The sequence below is a fragment of the Sapajus apella genome, unplaced genomic scaffold (assembly GCF_009761245.1).
Source record: "Sapajus apella isolate SASKATOON/1434 unplaced genomic scaffold, GSC_monkey_1.0 scaffold6, whole genome shotgun sequence".
NCBI lineage: Eukaryota > Metazoa > Chordata > Mammalia > Primates > Cebidae > Sapajus > Sapajus apella.
Window position 1 is genome coordinate 36,404,355 of NW_022436946.1, and position 20,364 is coordinate 36,424,718.

At 35.8% G+C, this 20,364-nt stretch overlaps 1 long non-coding RNA gene across 2 annotated transcripts in view; it reads left to right on the forward strand.

Annotated features, from left to right (window-relative positions):
• LOC116549426 overlaps positions 1-15,048 on the forward strand; it is a 124,746-nt gene extending 109,698 nt beyond the window's left edge. The window contains exon 4 of one of the 2 annotated variants that reach the window (XR_004267864.1): positions 13,488-15,048. This is a non-coding gene — a long non-coding RNA (uncharacterized LOC116549426). Of the gene's footprint in view, positions 1-7,855; positions 10,907-13,487 lie in introns of those variants that run through there. The other variant, XR_004267865.1, reaches the window with a different exon arrangement.
• Positions 15,049-20,364: the final 5,316 nt, after the last annotated feature.

Sequence of the window (20,364 nt, forward strand, 5' to 3'; positions counted from 1 at the left end):
TTAAAAATTGTATAATTCTAAATTCTTTGTCTTCTCAGTATTGATTAGTGTCTCTAGTACAATACTAAATAATAAGGGAATTTTTGTCTTATTTCTAACCTGTACTAGATTATACACAAATGAGCTGGTTAAATAGGCTTTAAGAATATCTTTATGTCTGATGCTAGAGTTTGAAGCCCACAAAGCAGGCAGTTAGGGAGAGAAGATGAATGTAAAGAAGAGAGTGAGAACAAGCTAGAACCAACAAGCACGATCTGGGACTCATGAGGATGGATAAAAGCACATGCCAATTCTCAGGAGACGCTGGCAACCTTCGCCTCAGAGCTAAACAGATACCTGCCCCAGGAGTCAGGGAAGCTGAAAGGCAATCCCGGGGACGGTGGAGCAGTTGCAGTACTGGCTACTGTCTCCTGCAATTGCAGTGAGCAAGCATACCCGTACAACATGTATGAGCTACAGAATGGCTACTGCTCCATTTCTGCCCTCCAAATCTTACGTAAGAATCTTTCTGTCTTAACTGGAAACCTAAAGGGAAGGGAATTTTGGGAAGCCAACTTGTTTAAACAAAGCTAGTAGCACATTATAGAGTGACTATACTAATTTAGTGGGCCTGTTCTAACATTTGGTTTCATTAAGCATGCTATTTCCTACTTCCTATAAAATAGATAAGAGTTTTTGTTCATTGCTTTTTTTTGTTCAAATGTATATTTAGCATTTATTGAGATAATAATAAGCTATTTATCTTTGATCCTTTAATGTGGTGAAAATACATAGATATAAGATATTCAACCATCCTTAGATTCTTGGAATAATCTCCATTTATTGGAGTTAATTATTATTCTAAATGTACTACTGAATTCCCTTTGCTGATATTTTACTTAGAAGTTTTCATTTATGAAGCTAACAAATGGAATTTTTCTATAGATTTTCTATATTTTCTGAAGTATATTTTAGTAAATTTTATCTAGGTTTTTAAAATTTTTTAGGTAGAGTTGGCCGAAGGAATCTTAAATTTCTCTCCTAATATTCACCATTTCTACAGTTATTTTTCTCTTATTTCACATTATCTGGTAGTTTCTGTTGTTTTCCTCCATTTTTGGTTAATTTTTCTTTTTTTTAAATATATATATATATTTTTTTTTTGAGAACAGAGTTTCTTTTTTTTCCATTTATTTATTTTATTGCATTTTAGGTTTTGGGGTACATGTGAAGAACATGCAAGATTGTTGCATAGGTACATAAATGGCAATGTGGTTTGCTGCCTTCCTCCCCTTCACCTATATCTGGCATTTCTCCCCTTCTTATCCCTCCTCGATTCCCCACCCCCTGCTGTCCCTCCCCTATTTCCCCCATCACAAACCCCAGTGTGTGATGCTCCCCTCCCTGTGTCCATGTATTCTCATTGTTCAACACCCGCCTATGAGTGAGAACATGCGGGTGTTTGATTTTCTGTTCTTGTGTCAGTTTGCTGAGAATGATGGTTTCCAGATTCATCCACATCCCTACAAAGGACTCAAGCCTGCTTGAGATTTATCTGTCAGTTACACAGTTTTTATATTTTCTGTTTTCTTTTTTTGTTTGTTTGTTACTTCACATATCTTTCATAACTTTGACCTTCCCCTGCTTTCCTTCCATTTTTTTCAACCTTATAGATTGGATGTTTCTTGGCTTTAAAATTATTTATTTTATTTAAAAAATTTTTATTTTAGGTGTAAGGGTACATGTGAAGGTTTGCTGCATAGGTAAACAATGTGTCACAGGGATTTGTTGTACATATTATTTCATCACCCAAGTATTAAGCCCACCCTCAAGTAGATCCCAGTGTTCGTTGTTTCCTTTGTGTTTATAAATTCTCATCACTTAGCTCCCACTTATAGGTGAGAATATGCAGCGTTTTTTTTTTTTTTCTTATGTTAGTTTGCTAAGGATAGCCTCCAGCTCTATCCATGTTCCTGCAGAAGACACAATCCTTTTCTTTTTAATGACTGCATAATATTCCATGGTGTATATGTACCACATTTTCTTTATCCAGTCTATTATTGATGGGCATTTAGGTTGATTCCATGTCTTTGCTATTGTGACTAGTGCTGCAATGAACATTTGAGTGCATGTGTCTTTATGGTAGAATTCTTTATATTCCTCTGGGTGTATACCCAATAATGGGATTACTGGGTCGTATGATAGTTCTGCTTTTAACTCTGAGGAATTGCCATACTGATTTCAACAATGGTTAAAGTAATTTCCACTCTCACAAACAGTGTGTAAGTTTTCCCTTTTCTCTGCAACTGCCAGCATCTGTTACTTTTGACTTTTTAATAGTAGGGATTGGAGCTGGTATGAGATGATCTCATTGTGGTTTTGATTTGCTTTTCCATAACAATGAGTGATACTGAGCTTTCTTCATATGCTTGCTGGCCACATGTATATATTTTTTTGAGAAGTGTCTGTTCCTGTCCTTTGCCCACTTTTTAATGGGGTTTTTTTTTTCTCTTGTAAAGTTGTCTAAGTTCTTTACAGATGCTAGATATTAGACCTTTGTCAGATGCATAGTTTGAGGTTTTTTTTCCCATCCTGTAGGTTGTCTGTTTACTATGTTGATAGTTTCTTTTGCTGTGCAGATGCAGAGGCTCTTAAGTTTAATTAAATCCCACTTGTCAACTTTTGCTTTTGTTGCAATTGCTTTTGGGGTCTTTTTCATGAAATCTTTTCCCATGCCTATGTCCAGGATAATTTTACCTAGGTTGTCTTCCAGGGTTTTTATAGTTTTGGGTTTTACATTTAAGTCTGCAATCCATCTTGAGTAGATTTTTGTATATGGTGTAAGGAAAAGGTCCAACTTAAATCAACTGCATATGACTAACCAGTTATCTCAGCATCATTTATTGAATACGGAGTCTTTTCACCATTGCTTGTTTTTGCAGCTTTGTTGAAGGTCAGATGGTGGTAGATGTGCAGCCTTATTTCTTGGCTTTCTATTCTGTTCTATTGGCTTGACTTTGTTTTTGTCTTTCTCTTTTCTTGAGGTAATAATTAAGTCCATAAGTTTCCCTTTGAGTGTTTAGTGTTTATCATAGTTCCATTACGTAGTGTTTTACTCATCATGTTTCCTAAAAATGCTGAGATTTTGGTTTATATTTTTTCTGAGAAAAGTTTTTTTTAATGTCCAGTTGAAAGGATCTTTTGGTTTTCAGTTTTTGTTATTTGTGTCTTTTTGTTTGCATTGTAATTGAAGAATATTGTCTATACTATTTATCCTTTTATAAATTATTGATGTTTTCATATGTGCTGACTTTTATTCATTTTGTAATTGTTTCATGGACTTTTGTAAAAACATTCTCTATTTTCAGGATGGTATTTGAATTTCATCAATCAGATAAACTGTTTAATTATACAGTTTAGTTTTTCTATAAATATTCTTATATTTTATTAAGGCAATTACTACAGACTTAAAAGCAGGTGAACTAAAGACCTCTTATAGTAGTTTTTAAAAATCCATTTTTCTATTTTTTTCCTGTAATTTATATTTCATGAATATTCGTGATATATTGCTTGGTGGAATGTCATATCTCCACCTTAAATTATACTCTTTAGCATTATAAAGTGCCATTATTTGCCTTGTTAATTCTTTTTTTGGCCTACATTCTACTATTAAGATTTTAATCCTTGCGTCTTTTGTTCTCTCTTTTCAAAGTTTGTTGATTTTGTTTTTCACCTTTCCAAATCACTTTGTTTTAGGTATATTTCTTTTTAATTACTTAAATGGACACATCTTCTTGATTCTGCTAACAAATAATTAATAAGTCAATTATAAGTACAATTTGTTTTAAATGGAAATGTACACCAAAAATGCCTCACTTCAATTAGCCCCAGATGTTGTATGTGGTTCTAAAGACTTATTATGCATTGGAATCATCGGTGGGCCATGTTAAAACACAGATTGCTGGGCTCCACCCCCAGAGCTTCTGATTCAGTAGGACTGGGGCAGTTCTAACAGGTTCACAGGTGATGCTAATGCTGCTGTTACAATGATCAGGTTTTGAAAAACACTGGTACAATAAAGTGGAAAGACCTATCCTATTGATCTTTACCAAATTCAAAGATACTTTTGCTTTTCAAAACATCAGTAACTTGAACAAATGAGTCAGAGTTCATTTTGATAATATCTACTTTGATAAGAGTAACAGAGCCAAAAAGACAGTAAGGAAGGGGTGTGTGTTTGATAACCTCTAAGTTTTTTTTTATTTTAAGAGCTCACAGTCTTCTTGTTTCTGAGGGGTAATCTTTAGCTCAACTAGATTACAGATGTTATACTGGTAGGCAGGGCAAGTTTCATGGCCATGGGACCTGCGCAGTTACACTTGGTTTAATGCTCTTCTGTCTCTGTCTTACGATTCTTAATATGTGAACAAGAGGTCCTCACATTTTTTATTTTGCGCTGGACCTCAGAAATTATGTAGAATGTCCTGTTAACGGTAACTGTATTTCACTGACATATTCCCAGTGCCTGGAAGGCTGCCTGGCAGATATTTATGGATGAATACTGTACCCATGTTCTCCTAAGAAACTGGATAAATAATTTAGATATAGAACTGTGGTCCTTAAAGTTTAATATATATAAAAATCATCTAGGCTAATTTGGTTTTGTTAAAGTACAGATCCTAGGCCCCAGTGCCAAGGATCCAAAATTCAGGGTGGTATGAAGTGAGGCCTGATGGAGTTATATTTTAAAATAATTATCTTCTATGATATAGATGCTAAAAGTCTTTGATCCATAGTTAAAGGAAAACCCATATCGAACAGAACTAAATTACTTTAATCTTGCAGATCTCACCTGGTGGTTTTCACATAACTTTCACCTCTGGGGTAAGGACAGGATTACATTCATCTAGCTTACTCTTCCTTGTCCTCCAGAATTCAGCTCAGCAATTATTTTATCAATGAAATTTTTCTTGACATTGTTTTTCCTACTTCCCTCAGCTATTCTTTGTTTCTGCTTCTCTTGCTTAGTGGACATTAATCTTTTATTATGTCTCTCAGCATTTTTTTCTTCTGCCAGTAACTGCACCCCAAATTTCATCTGGGTACAATTTTTTCTCTCTCTCCCAGTCGTGGTGCTCCAAGCAGAGTTGGTTGCTCCCCTGAATCAGAGTCCAAACATGGCTATTTTGGTCAGTTAGAACATCACATTCCCCTCATCATGTCAATTTGTTAAAGATGAGCAAATGGCCCAATCAGAGATAATAAAAAGTAATAACATTTTATTGGAAGTTGATGAAGAATGAACTTTCAGTTACACTTGAAATAAAACAGAGAAAAATGAATTCATCTTGCCTGCATATGGAGCCTAAAAGTGAGGCCAACCATTGAAAGACAGAAGATTCCAGAGATGAAAAGACCTGGCTCTTTTGATATTACTTGAGCCCCAAAGCTAGCTGTGAATAAATTTAGCTCCACCCATGAGCCTGTTAGTTATAGAAGTCAATACGTTTCCACTTTCCACAATCTATTTGCCATAGATTTTTCTGTAGCCAAAACAATCCTAACTAATATACATAGGAAAGAGTAACTGAGAAATACCCTAGGACTTATTCCACCAAATTATAACCATGGTTTCCCTTTTCATCTTCAAACCTACTCCATATATACCACCCTCTACCCTTACTATTTTCTGAGCAACTTTAGAGCAAGGAATATATTCATTTAATTCCATATCCCCAGCAATTATCAAAATATATTACAGATATTGGGTACACAAATAATATTTGTTGAATAAAGAAAAAAAAGTTAAATGTTCTATTTGCCAGTGAGCTTTCTGAGAAGAGAGGAATTAAGATGTTTGTCATTTTTATGACTTAGCTGTGTTCTCATCCTTTCTTCTTGGATATGTTTTTCTTTATAGTGTACCTTTTAAATCATTCTCATTTTAAGTAAATCTCTTGACACTTTGTCCTTTAATTTTTATTTTTAGGCAATAGCCCGTTTCTCTTTCAGTTGTGTCATACAACCACCTGTGTTATTACTTACTCAGTTTTTTTTTTTTTTTTTGTCTTTGATTACATTATGTAGGTTTTTTCTTTTTTGGTAGCAGTTCAGAATCATTCAGACTGTTTTCTATAACCATTTCCACCCACTTAGGAGATCTCATACTCCATTTACTTCCTGACACCTGGGAATAGATGTTTACTATCTATCCTTCAATGTGTGTCCAAGGCTGTTTCTCTACCAAACTCAGAGCACAACTGAGTGATACTATTTCCTACAACTCTTTCCACAGATTAGGAAAATAAACAGATAACCTGCCATTCTGCAATCATTTAATTAGCAAAAATATATCCAATGGGCATTACATGCCTGATTCTAAAGTAGTTGCTCTAAAGGATACAAAGATGAAAAGCACTGGGCTCTGCCCTTTGGGAACTATGGCGGAGGAGACCAAAGTCAACATACTGCAAGACAAAGTAAAAAAAATTGCTACTTGAGTATATAAGAACTCAAAAAGAAATGAAAGAGGAATGATTATTTTAGGCTTGGGACCCAGAGATGATTCAATCTGGACTGTGATCATTTTAAAGGTGAGAGCATGGTGTCAGTGGAGGGAACACTAAGAGTAAAGGTATGGAAGTCTCTGCCTTCATTCAATGTTTCATGTTTTTGGTGGACAATATAGCTATTAGAATAAAATGCAGAGAGGGACATGGTGAGAAGTGAGATCAGAAAAGGCAGAATATTAGTTTTTCTATTGCTGCTGTAACAACCGCAAACAGAGTGGCATGAAACAACACAGATTTGTTATCTTACATTTCTGTAGGTCAGAAATGTAATACTGGTCTTTGAGCTCATATTAAGGTGCCAACAGGGTTGTGCTTCCTTCTGGAGCCTTGTGGGAGAGCTCATTTACCTGTCTTTTCCAGCTTCTTGAGGCCCCATTTCCCTCCCTCCATCTTCAAATCTCTCTGACCACTTTTATTAGTCTGTTCTCACTCTGCTAATGAAGACATGCCCAAGACTGGGTAATTTATAAAGGAAAGAGGTTTAATTGACTTACAGTTCAGCATGGCTGAAAAGTCCTCACAATCATGGCAGAAGGCAAATGAGGAGCAAAGCCACATTTTACATGGTGACTGTCAAGAGAGCATGTGCAGGAAAACTCCCTTTTATAAAACCATCAGATTTCGTGAGACTTATTCTCTATCGTGAGAACAGTCTAGAGGAAACCACCCTTATGATTCAATTAGCTCCACCTGGGCCCACTCTTGACGTGTGGGGATTATTACAATTCAAGTGAGATTTAAGTGGGGACACAGCCAAAGCATATTACCGCATATTGTTGCATTTCCCTCTGATCAAAACCAGGAAAGGTCTTCACTTTTCATGAGATTAGACTGGGCCTACCTGGAAAATCTAGGATAATCCAGGATAATCCTCCCATCTCAAAATCCTTAACTTAATCATATCCACAAACCCCCTTTTTCCGTGTAAGGTGACATTCACAGGTTTCAAGAATTAGAAGACGGATGTCTTTGCAGGAGGCTTAGGGGGAGCATTTTCTGCCTACCACAGGTATTAGAAATCATAAAGAACTTTGCCAAAATTGTTTCAACAACATATTTCAGGGTTGGTAACGTAGTATTACTCTGAAAACAGCAAATGCAATTAGAACAGGTCAAAGCTGATAGTTTGAAATAATCCATCCTAAATGATATTGGAAGCTGTGAACTCATGGACAATCAAATTGTGTTTAAACACGTGCTCAGTTCTTGCATTCACCTCTGTATTTACTATGGTTGTTTGCAAACAAATCAATAGGCAAGATTTATAATTTGCACATTAATTTGAGTCTTTGTTTTCCTTTCAGCTAATGCCATTAGTGATACAGATGTCACACTGAGGATTTCTGAAGTAGGAAAAGAAAAGTTAGGAATACATCTTTTAAAGCATATAGGTACAAAAACTCTAGCAGACATAATGTTATTCTATAATTTATCAAAGAACTTCCACAAATACAAGGAAATTTTTGTTGAATTTAATTTGGTTTATTCATTCAGCCACGTTGCTTTTAAACTAACAATTTTTAAGCAATGGCAATATACAAAGAATTTACATACCTTTGTTCTTTAATTAATTAGCTAAACAGATATTTATCAAGAGCCTGCTATGTACCAGGCACGTTTAGCCACTCTGAATAAATAGGAAACAGAATAGGCAGAAATCCCTGCCATCGTGTAATAGAGTGAATAGACAATATACAAGAAAACTCAGTAAATTATGTAGTATTTCAGACTGTGATAAGTACAAAAGAAAAATATTAAAGTAGGGGAGAGCAGTATGAAATATTAGGGGTGTGGAAATTTCCGATGGTGAAGTTTTGGAGAAAATGATTTTCAAATAAAGACCTACAGGAAATGGGTTGATCTTATGGCTCCAGTTTTCATGATAGAAATCTGAAGCCTAACAGGCTCCAATCGACTGGTCCCAGTTCTCCTGGCCTCTGGGATCCTTCCTCCCCCAGCTGCCACCCACTCTGAAAAACACCAGGAAGGGCAGCGGGCAAAGCAAACATTAGTCAGCTGCAGACTCTCTCCTGGAGGAGCTTCTGGGGCTGGGGAGGAAGACAGGGCACAGATCACTGTAATCTGTGGTACCGAGTGATTTGTAAAGCACCATGACGAGTCAGTGGAAACTGAGAAGTGCTTAAGCAGGAGTTCTGTTTATCACTGAGAATGGCAAAGGGCCAGAAAAGCATTCAATCGATAGAATCCTCAAAACAGTTTTTCAGAAAACAAGCTGGTCACAGCTGCCTTTTGATTTTTTTTTCTGTTCTTGTGATATGAAGCAAAAACCGAAAGCAAATGAGAGAAAAGACAAGCTTCCATGTAGCATCTTGTAACAGCTGCATTATTTGAAGCTTGTGAGTGAAGAAGGGTCAGGGTTTTGGCCACTTTTGGTTAGCGTTCCTCCAAACGCAGCAGGCTCCACATGTACGCTGGCAGCCAGAAGCTGCCATTTGGAAACAGAGGGGCCTTGTCTGGCATCTTATTCCTTATGTGCTTGCCTGTCAGTCAGCCTTCAGCCACCTGTGTTCTTTCCATTATGTTTTTGTTTCTTGTAATAAAGTGGATTTTCTTTCTTTGAGAATGAGCATAAAGATACCCAGAAAATAAAACCAGGTGCCTCTTTGCAAGGCTCCTCAAGCAAGCACACAGATGAGGCATCTCAGCCTCTCCTGTAGCTTTCCCGAGAGGAAAATGCTGCTGCTGACATGAATAGCAGAGGCCAGACAATGATTCTTAGGGAAGATAAACAGCCTTCCATTCCCTCCTGATGGCTCCCACTCCTTTCCTTGATGACTGATTCTGGAGCAAAAGGTCACGGGATAATTCTGCACCTGCAGCCTGGGAGGACCATACTCAGTCCTCAGAAAGGCTGTCCCATAATTGATGCTAATTATTATTGAGTCAAATGCATCATTTCATTGAGGGGCAGGTGGGAGACTCCGTCACTGTCAAGGCCATTATACCAAGAACAAGTTTAGAATTCTTTGCACACATGTGCCTATACCCAAGAAGTCCCAAGTGTTGTATGCAGGTGGTTCCTAAGGAATATATAATCAAAAATTTCTTTAATTCTATAATGATATGTTCAGGACTCAGGTGAATGACAAATGCTACCCAGTACCCAGGGACAGAATATTGAGTGGTGGAGCATGATTTATTCATAAGAGCTTGAAATCTACTGCTGGGCCTTTGGGTTGCATGTGAGAGTTTGTACCCAGCCATCTGCACTCTGAGAGAGGTTAACAACAGCTCTCGGGACCTTGGAACCCTCTGGGAATTTGCTTCTATGGATATTCATCTTCTTTCTGGTGACTTTTATGAAAGGATAGACCCAGCGAGGAAAATGAAGAAAAGAGAGGAAATGAAAGGAAATGCATTCATGCATTCAGATCTAGGTAGAGAATGAGTGGATTTAGCTGAATGCCAGACTGTATATGGGGACTTTCACTTGATATTAACCACCCTTTGTTTTGGAGAAGAGTTTAAAAAATGTTATTTTTTTCTTGCTTTAATTCATCATTTCTACTTTTCTCCCTATAGAGTATAACTTAATAGTTTTTAAAGATTTTTCATGTATCAAAATAACATTGCAAAAGTGTACAGTGATACATGGTATTCACATTTACAACTTTATTCTGAATTTTGATTGTTGTACTTGTAAAAACACAACAATAGTCCTTACACCAACTATTGATTGGATAAAAAAGGGCCTACATTTTCACTTATTTATCCAAAAACTATTATACTCAGACCATTTTTGGGCATTTATTCTGGGTTCTGACACAAAGATAGGAAAGGCCTTATCCTCATTTTTATGACAGTACTTTAAAGATGATGCTTTACTTTCTTCTAACTTGCATTATTTCTAATGAGAGCTCTAATGCCATCCTTATCTTTATATCCTGGCATGTAATATGTCTTTTCTTCTCAGGCTGCGTTAAAATTTTTTCTGTTTATTACAGGCTATAGGCAATTTAATTATGTTAGGCCTCCGTGTAAATTTCTTCAAGCTCTTTTGTTCAATCCCATTGAGCTTTTTGGATCATTTTCATCTAATTTAGAATTTTTTTGTTCTTAATTCTTCAGTTATATTTCTGTCCTCTTCTTTCAATGCAGGGACTGCAAACCACATATATGCTCAAAGTGGGACTGCAGTTTGCTGATGGTCTATTCATGTTTTTCATTCTCTTTTCTTTCCATATTTTATTTTTTGATCATTTTCATTGCTAGAACTTTAAATGCACTAATATTTTTTCTAATGTTTAATCCATTGTTAATCTCATTTTCTAGATATTGTTTAGCTCTAGAAGTACTATTTGTCTTTTTAATACTTGTACATCTCTTTTAATATGTTCATGCTTTTTTTTACCTTTTTGAATATATGGACTATAATTATAATAACTGTTTTTATGTCCTTATCTACCAATTTTATCATATGTGTAATTTCTGGATCTGTTTCCACTAGTTAGTTTTTCTCGTTACATTCCTTTGTGAATAAGGAATATTTCTTTAAATATCCTGGAGTTCTGCTTTAAGATATAGTTAAGTTATTTGGAAACATATTGATCTTTTCGAGGCTTGCTTTTTTGCTTTGTTAGATATACATGCCAGCTCTTTGAGTTAGGGCTAATTTGGCTTCACTACCGAGGCAATACTTTTCTGAGTTCTCTATTGCTGCCCTTTGTATTACAAAAATATTTCACTCTGGCTAGTGTGTCATGAACTATCTCTGGTCTTGTGTGATCTCCAGAAATTGTTCCAACTGCTTCAGAGTTTTTTTTTTCCCCCCAAGACTAGTCATTTGCTTACAATAATGTGCTGACAGTTTTTAGACTTGAGAAAAACTCTGTCTTCAGAACTCTCTCTCCTTTCTGGCCCTCCATCCTGGAAATTCTAGCCACCTTGACCTCTCCAAATCCTCCACTCTGTGCTTTCAATTCTGAACTTGCTTCTGAATTACCTGGGTACCCATTAAACTGGAGATTCTGAAACCACACACACTACCTGAATTGTAATTCTGAAGATGAGGCCCAGAATTCAGTAGGCTCATTTGCTCCCAATAATGCTACTGACTTATGAGAACCATAGCCCTGATGAAACCTTTCTCCAAGTTTATCAGTCACCAAATCCAGCAGTTTTCTCTGGGCTTCAGCCTCCTTGACTTTGCCTGTGTTATAGTATCTTCATGCTCTCCTTTTGGATGTCTTAGTACTAAAAAAAAAAAAAACACACACACAAAAAAAAACAAAAACCAAAAAAAAGGAATTTACTAGTTATCTGAGTTCAATAATAGTCCACATACTGTCAAGGAGAGAAAGAACTTGAGGTGGGGCTTAAGAGACTCAAATCTTAGACTGTCCAGCACTACTGACTTGCTCTAGGATGCTGCATGACACTGTTTCCCCCATCTGCCAAATGAACAGTAGTAATTAAATCCACCTTACCAAGTGGCTGTAATGACCAAATGAAAATGGATACAAATGCATATACGTAGTATAAAGATCTCTCAACTTTTCTTACATGTGTTCCATTTCTTTGTCCTTTCCTTCTTCATTCCAACAATATTCCTCAGGGAGATATTCCAGCTTATTCATTCTGTCTTCTGCTATTCCCAATGTACCACTCAGCACATTTATTGAGTTGCTTTTATTTTTAACTTCTGTGAGCATGTTTGTCTAAGATGTTTCTTTTTCACGAAATCCTTTTCTTGTCTTATAAATGCACTATCATCTAAAAGCTCTCTGAGATATAAATTGTACCTGTATGTTAGTTGTCTTCTGTTTGCTCTTCTCACTCTGCTGCTTGGGCATACTGTTATTTAGTGAATATGAGGACTCTTTTCTGGTGCTGTTTTTTCTCAAATCCTCAATAATTGCTGATGGTTCATATTTGCGTATGATAATCAATGTTTAATTGTTTGTGAACATATGTTCTGATTAAAGTAGGCTTCTCTGAAAATTGAAAGGACAGGAATGTGGTCTGTCAGCTTGTAAAGATTCTTTCAGAGTGTGGGAGCTCTCTGCTAATTCAGTAGTCTTAAATTAGTTGGGGTACTTTCCTACTTTTCAAGGCCTAATATTTATTCTGGGAGCCTTTAATGCCAAAAATACACACTTCGGGAAGTAATGTATTTATGGCTTTAGCATGTGCAAGCTGAAGTCCATTGCTCTTCTTTCCCTCCCTGTCTCCCTCCCTCCCTCCTTCCCTTTCTTCCTCTTTCTCTCTTTCTTTCTTTTCTTTTCTTTTCTTTTTTTTTCCTTCCTTCCTTCCTTCCTTCCTTCCTTCCTTCCTTCCTTCCTTCCTTCCTTCTTGCTTTTTTCTTTCTTGCTTGCTTGCTTTTTTCTTTCTTTCCTTTCTTTCTTCAGTTTCCTTATAGGTGAAGTTTTTTTAGGCCTTACACTGTTTTTTTCTATATTTCCAACACTAGTGTGAAGAACTTTATCTTGAAAGATCACTCACATTATTAAATGCCTAGGTTTTCCTTGGAGGTAGTTTACAAAAAGGATATTTGGGAGACTTAAAATCCTGTCTCAAAAAAGAAAATAAAAATAAATTAAGTAGTAGAAAAGATGTATGTATGTGCTCAGTTCTCATGATAATATAATCTTTACCCTAGTACCTCTAATTTTAATAATCAAAGGAAAAAAAGTTAAATGAGTTAAATAAATTATTGGAGAATAGTTTTCTAAATCTGTTCCCAAAGTTTGAATGTGTGCTTATTTAGAACCTGTGACTCCGTTTACATGATTGTTTTATAGGTCACTTATCCAATCTCAAAATTAATTAGTAAGTTGACAAAGTTGATTAAAACAAGAAATTATAAAAATCATAATTATAATAATGATACATACATGTTATTTCAATGTGTGTGTGTGTATATATATATGTTCTTGTGCCAATCTTTTGATTAGGAGCCATTTTTTTAGGATGCAGATACGTTGTTTGTAATTCTAATTTACCTGGCTTACATGGAACATATCCATAAGACATCATCTGTGTTTTCCGGTTTTCGCCACTCTCAAGTTAACAAGAATGTAAAGCCATCTGAGTGGATATTTCTTCTGTATCTTTATAATTTGCATCCTTTCCAACCATTCAAAGTTGCCTACACCACACTTCTTTTGCAATAATTATTTAACAATTCTTGTTTTTTCAATACTTCAAAAATCTTTTTTATTGAAACGACTCCCTCTTTGCACTCCCATTTCATTTGTTTATGTACTATTTAAATTGTAGAGTTACAATAAGTACAGTAGGCATAAACACTTTGGGAACTAAGATACCTAATGCTTATAAGAATACAGTTTGGCTGGTGGACACAAAAATGCAGGAGCAAGTGGAATTTCAGCTGTGAGTGTTCAGAGACCATGAGCATCAGGCTATGTTTAAAGTGGGAAGAGAGATCTTCCCACATATTTGATCTGACAATGTTCAGTGGACACCGGTTAAAAATGCTTTAGTATAAATAGGTCATTGTCATTTATTCTACACAATAGTTCTAGGCATTCTATCAGACTCTCAGGATATAGAGATTGACATGATGAAAAATAACAGTTAAAACACACAAACACACAATAAGATATAATGAAAAGCTCATTTATTACATGTACGTACATAAAGTATGTACATAAAATATGTACATACATGTAATAAATAGGGCACCATAAATAATAAAGAAAAACTAATTGGTTAGAAAATGACCTTGGGAAAATTGATTAAGTATATGGAGAAAAAATAACACTGAATTCCTACCTATTGCCACAAACAATGGTAGGGTCCACATGAATTAAATACCAAAATATGAAAGACAAACCTGAGAGTTAGTAAAAGAAAATATAAACGAATATCTTTTTGACTAAGAGATGAGGTGGGGAATAACTTTGTAAAAAAACTTCAAAAAGTACAAACTATAAGGTAAACTATTGACTGTTTTACATCAAAATAAATTTTCTGTTCGGTAAGGGATTTAAGGGACTAGGTAATGGACATGTGGAAAAATGGGAGAATATATTTCAGATGTCTAAGTCTAACTCTGGAAATTTCTTCATATATAAAATACTCAAGAAACCCCTGAGAATCATCAGCATTAACAAAAAGGCAGTAATCCTAAAATAAGTATGCACTGTGATATAGAAAAGAAGAACCCCCAAAGGCTGAGAAGTCTGTAAAATGAATCTTACATACATGAGTAACCAGAGAAATTCAAAATGAAAAACAAAATGCCATTTTACATGGTTAGACAGCTAAAAATTTGGAAGGTAATTAATGCCAAGTGTTGGAAAGGACATTGGCATATCCATATTCTCATATACTTCTGGTAGGAGGGGAGAGAGGCTCAGCTATTTTGGAGAGCATTTTTGGACTACTTAGTCAAATTAAACATGTGGGTTTCCTGTGGCCCAGCAATGCAGCTTTTAGGAGGGAGTTATATTTATACACACTCATACACACATACATATATACATATAATATTTGTATACATAAGACATATATTATATATATGTACATATATCCATTGTACACACACACACACACACACACACTCTCACATACAAATTCTCACAAGTTCTAAAGGGACTTGTAAATGAATGCTTGTTATTTAGTTATTGTGGTGATAAGAATTTGGAAGCAATCAGTAAAATGTCCTTGTGAGGATAAATAGTCAAATTGTGGAAGCTGTATTAAAGAGAACATTATGCTCTAGTTAGAAAAAATTGATTAAATATATACATGGTACCATGAACAGATCTTAAAAATATAATATTGAATAAACAAATCAAAACACAGAATATGCTTAATTGACAAATTAAAACAGAATAAACATAGCAACTTTTAATAAAAATTTTAAATACACGCACATGAAACAGAAAACAATTTACAAGGACATGTGTGAATATGAGGGTGCATCTGAGACATTATGCAGGTTGCCTGTGAGATCGCAGAGAGAAATTGGAGTGTATTAGAGATAAAGGGTTTAAACAAGTAAGTAAACAAATTGGTACTAGGTGTTGGATAGTTTTGTGAGAACAAAGTGAGATAATGTGCAATAAACTCAGAAGTAAAATTAACTTTGCTCTCCTCACACAAGGTCCCAAATATTTATAAGAAAAGAGGCCTCAATAAAACAAAAATTTAATTCACTGAGAACTCACCAGAAGACTAAGTACTCAAAATAACAGAAGATAGCAAGTGCAGCATGCTAACGGAGAATTTGGGAGAAATACCTCACCTTTGGAAGACTCCCTGGAAGGATTGACACATAATTCTGAAAGGTGAATGTGAATTATCCAGATGAGGTGAATGAAAAGTAACAAAAAAGAAAGAAAACTGGGATGTTTTTCAGTAAGAAAAGATATTTATAACGTATGGTTGCATTTATGGATTATAGTCACGTAAATTAGTTTAGTAAAGATTTTGTCCTGATCTTAGATATCAACATTAGAATGTATTTGCTGAGCATTTCTTATGTGAAATGATGTTTGAAATTCTAAAATATTTGTGGGAAATTCAGACATTCCTATGTGGCTGTAGTCACTATATCAGTTAGAAATTGCATTTGGCTGTAAGAGACCTGTACAACAGTGTGTTAAAAAGGATAGAGATTTATTTATTCCTCTTTCACATAGAGGAAATGTAGAAGCACATGGTTCAGGGCTGCTGTGGTATGGTCAGTTATCACTGTAATGGTTAGTTTTATGTGTCCACTTGACTAGGCCATGGAGGGCCTAGGTATTTTGTCAAGTATTATTCTGGGTGTGCCGTGAGGGTATCTGGGTGTGCCGTGATGAGATTAACATTTAAATCGGTAGGCTGAGTAAAGCAAACTGTCCTCCCTAAAGTTTCTAGGCCTTTTACAATCAGTTGAAGGTCTGAATAGAACCAAAAGGCTAAATGAGAAATGCCATTCAAGAGTTGCCTTCAAGCAGGGACATCAGTCTTCTCTCTACTTAAACCGAAACATCAGTTCTTCCTGGGACTTGAGGCCGTTGGACTTCAGAGTGAAAGTGAAGTCCAACAGTTGGCTATCCTGGGTCCCCAGCTTGTTGATTGCTCATCTTGGGACTTGTCAACCCTCATAACCTCATGAGACCAATTGTTTATAGTAAATCTCTCTCTCTCTTTTTATCTCTTTATCCTCTCTTCCTCCCCCTCCTCTTCCCTTCTCCTTTTCTCCCTCTCTCCCTCATTCTCTCTCTCTCACTTTCTTTTAAATGCTGACTTTTATTGTGGAGCTCCAGCCCTCAATTTTTTGTTCCAAGCAGCAAGCTGAAGAAACATGGGAGGGCTGACATCCAGCCAAATTAGCTCACCCTACGCCTTCTGCTGCAACTTACTGGCCAGATCTTTGTCATGTGGCCTCTTTATCTGAAAAGGAAGCTAAAAAATGCAGTTTCTCAGTTGGGTGCACTGCCATTCCCACACCCAATAGAAAACAGAGTTCTGCTCAGGAAGAAGTAAAGATTGTACATTGTATAGACATCTTTCAGTCTTTCTCACAGCAACTAATGCCGTTTGGCACACAGTAAACATTCCATAAATATGAATTGAATCAAAAATTTTAAATTTACATAAAATTATCCGTTTCTCATAAAATTGTAAAGAAACAAACTATTGAGCTCTGAGTTCTATTACTCTACTCTGTTCATAAATTTGTGTAAAATATGAATTCTAAAGAAATGTTGAATGACTTTTAAGTGCTGAGAATTTTTCAAATTATGTTAATGAATTATTATAGAATAGTCTTCTTAGAGAACAACTGGTAAAATTGTATCAGACAGATAATAGTCATATAAATATATAAATTATTTAAATGTAAATCAATTCTTCTAAGTTGTTCTAGCATATTTGAAAAGTTATATATTTTTAATAAGTTCAAACAGCCCTCTTCTGTCTTACGATATTGTTCTAAGAAAAATGTTCTTTATCTAAAGTAAAACCTAAATTTCAGCTAGGGCTCTGGGTAATCATAAAATACAAATGGATGAATGCTATCTCATGGAAGTTTTGCCTGATTAGATATACTCAGTCTTACCCTAATATGTAAAATATGTATATTTCAGACATTTAAAGTATGATATATGCTTTCAGTATTAATTGGTGTTTATGTTGAATATTTTAAGTTTTTTATTTTTTCAGGTTTTTCTGAGCAAGATAGAATAGCAGAACTTAATGATATGCATCTTGATATTCTATGCTCAGAGAAGAAGTGAGTCAATATACTAATTCATTTGTCATATTGATACATCAGAAGTCAGTTATACTTAAACACACACACACAGACATACACACACATAGCTCTTGATGACATGAGGTTAAAAGCAAAAATGATCAAGCTAGATAGCTCACTTATGGAAAAGAGAGAACTCAATCACTGCAGAAATGACACTTTCTGATTTTGAAAAGTTCACAGGTGGGTCGACTCTGCTTCTTCCCTGAGACAGTTCCCAGTTCCAGGGATGCACATTGCTGGTTCTGCAGGTGCCAGCAGAAGGATCTCCAGGGCAGCAGAATCCCATGGCAACACAGCAGATAAAAATGACTCAGTCTTCTGCTGCCAAAGGTCTTTGCCAGTCTATGAAGAGCAAGGACGTCAGTTGTGATTCAGTCCTTGGTATTAATAGAGGGGAATCATATTGTTCATCTATAAATGCCATTTACCCATTCTTCATATTCATTGGTCTGTATTCCTTTTCCCTATTTAACCAAATATTGACATCCTTTACCAGCTATCCCACAATGAGTCTGAAAATCTGTGATGTAAGAAGTAGTCATTGCAATTAGATTATTGCAATAATAATAATAATATGGCATGTCATTCTTCAGAAAGAAGTGATGTAGTTACCTAAAAAGTTATTAATTTCTCAAATTTTTGCTGAACAACTTTCTCATTTAACACAAAACAGTAGAATATAAATATTAGCGTTTGAAAACAATAGGAAATGTGTTTTTCTACCTTGTATGCATTTCACATTGGTGATAATATTCGATTCTATGTAAAATGCCAGTATTTCACCTTGAATTACTATGGTTCAATTTTTGGACTTTATTTATAAAACAATATATTAACAGTATTCCCTTTGTCCCTATTGCTCCTTTTGATGCCCTTGCCATCAACTGACATGACGAAAGCTACCTTTAAGTGACAAAATCAAACCAAATGCTCAGTTCCTTGCCATTCTGTAATTCAGATCAATATCATGACCCTATTTTTGATACTAGCTCTAAACATATTTTGTGGCAGAAACCTAATTTGAGATAATAAAACAAATGTAACATAACTACTATCTGGTATTTTCTTTCACCATTTGGTCCTGAATTTTAGACACGAAATGGTAACTAAAATCAAACTTCATGAGTCAGTTTGGCTAAAGTTTAGAACAAAGTTTCAGGATTTCCTACTTTTTTTTCATGACAAAGCGATATATTCCACGTCACTCTCATGTCAATATCCTAGCAAAGGAGGTAAAATTTAGTATTGCCGCCCGCATAGCCAAGTCAATTCTAAGCAAAAAGAACAAAGCGGGGGGCATCACACTACCAGACTTCAAACTATACTACAAGGCTACAGTAATCAAAACAGCATGGTACTGGTACCAAAACAGAGATATAGACCAATGGAACAGAACAGAGGTCTCGGAGGCAACACAACATATCTACAACCATCTGATCTTTGACAAACCAGACGAAAACAAGCAATGGGGAAAGGATTCCCTGTTCAATAAATGGTGTTGGGAAAGCTGGCTAGCCATGTGCAGAAAGCAGAAACTGGACCCCTTCCTGACACCTTACACGAAAATTAACTCCAGATGGATTAAAGACTTAAACATAAGACCTAACACCATAAAAACCCTAGAAGAAAATCTAGGCAAAACCATTCAGTACGTAGGTGTAGGCAAGGACTTCATGACCAAAACACCAAAATCATTGACAACAAAAGCCAGAATAGACAAATGGGACCTAATCAAACTCCACAGCTTCTGCACAGCAAAAGAAACAATCATTAGAGTGAATCGGCAACCAACAGATTGGGAAAAAATTTTTGCAGTTTACCCATCTGACAAAGGGCTGATATCCAAAATTTACCAAGAACTAAAACAGATTTACAAGAAAAAACTAACAAGCCCATTCAAAAGTGGGCAAAGGATATGAACAGACACTTTACAAAAGAAGACATATGTGAGGCCAACAAACATATGAAAAAATGTTCATCATCACTGGTCACCAGAGAAATGCAAATCAAAACTACATTGAGATACCATCTCACGCCAGTTAGAATGGCTATCATTAAAAAATCTGGAGACAACAGATGCTGGAGAGGATGTGGAGAAATAGGAACACTTTTACGCTGTTGGTGGGAGTGTAAATTAGTTCAACCATCGTGGAAGACAGTGTGGCGATTCCTCAAGGACATAGAAATAGAAATTCCATTTGACCCAGCAATCCCATTACTAGGTATATACCCAAAGGATTACAAATCGTTCTACTATAAGGACACGTGCACACGAATGTTCATTGCAGCACTGTTTACAATAGCAAAGACCTGGAACCAACCCAAATGCCCATCGATGATAGACTGGATAGGGAAAATGTGGCACATATACACCACGGAATATTATGCAGTCATCAAAAACGATGAGTTAGGGTCCTTTGTAGGGACATGGATGAACCTGGAAACCATCATTCTCAGCAAACTGACAGAAGAGCAGAAAATCAAACACCGCATGTTCTCACTCATAGGCGGGTGTTGAACAATGAGAACACATGGACACAGGGAGGGGAGCACTACACACTGGGGTCAGTTGGGGGGAAA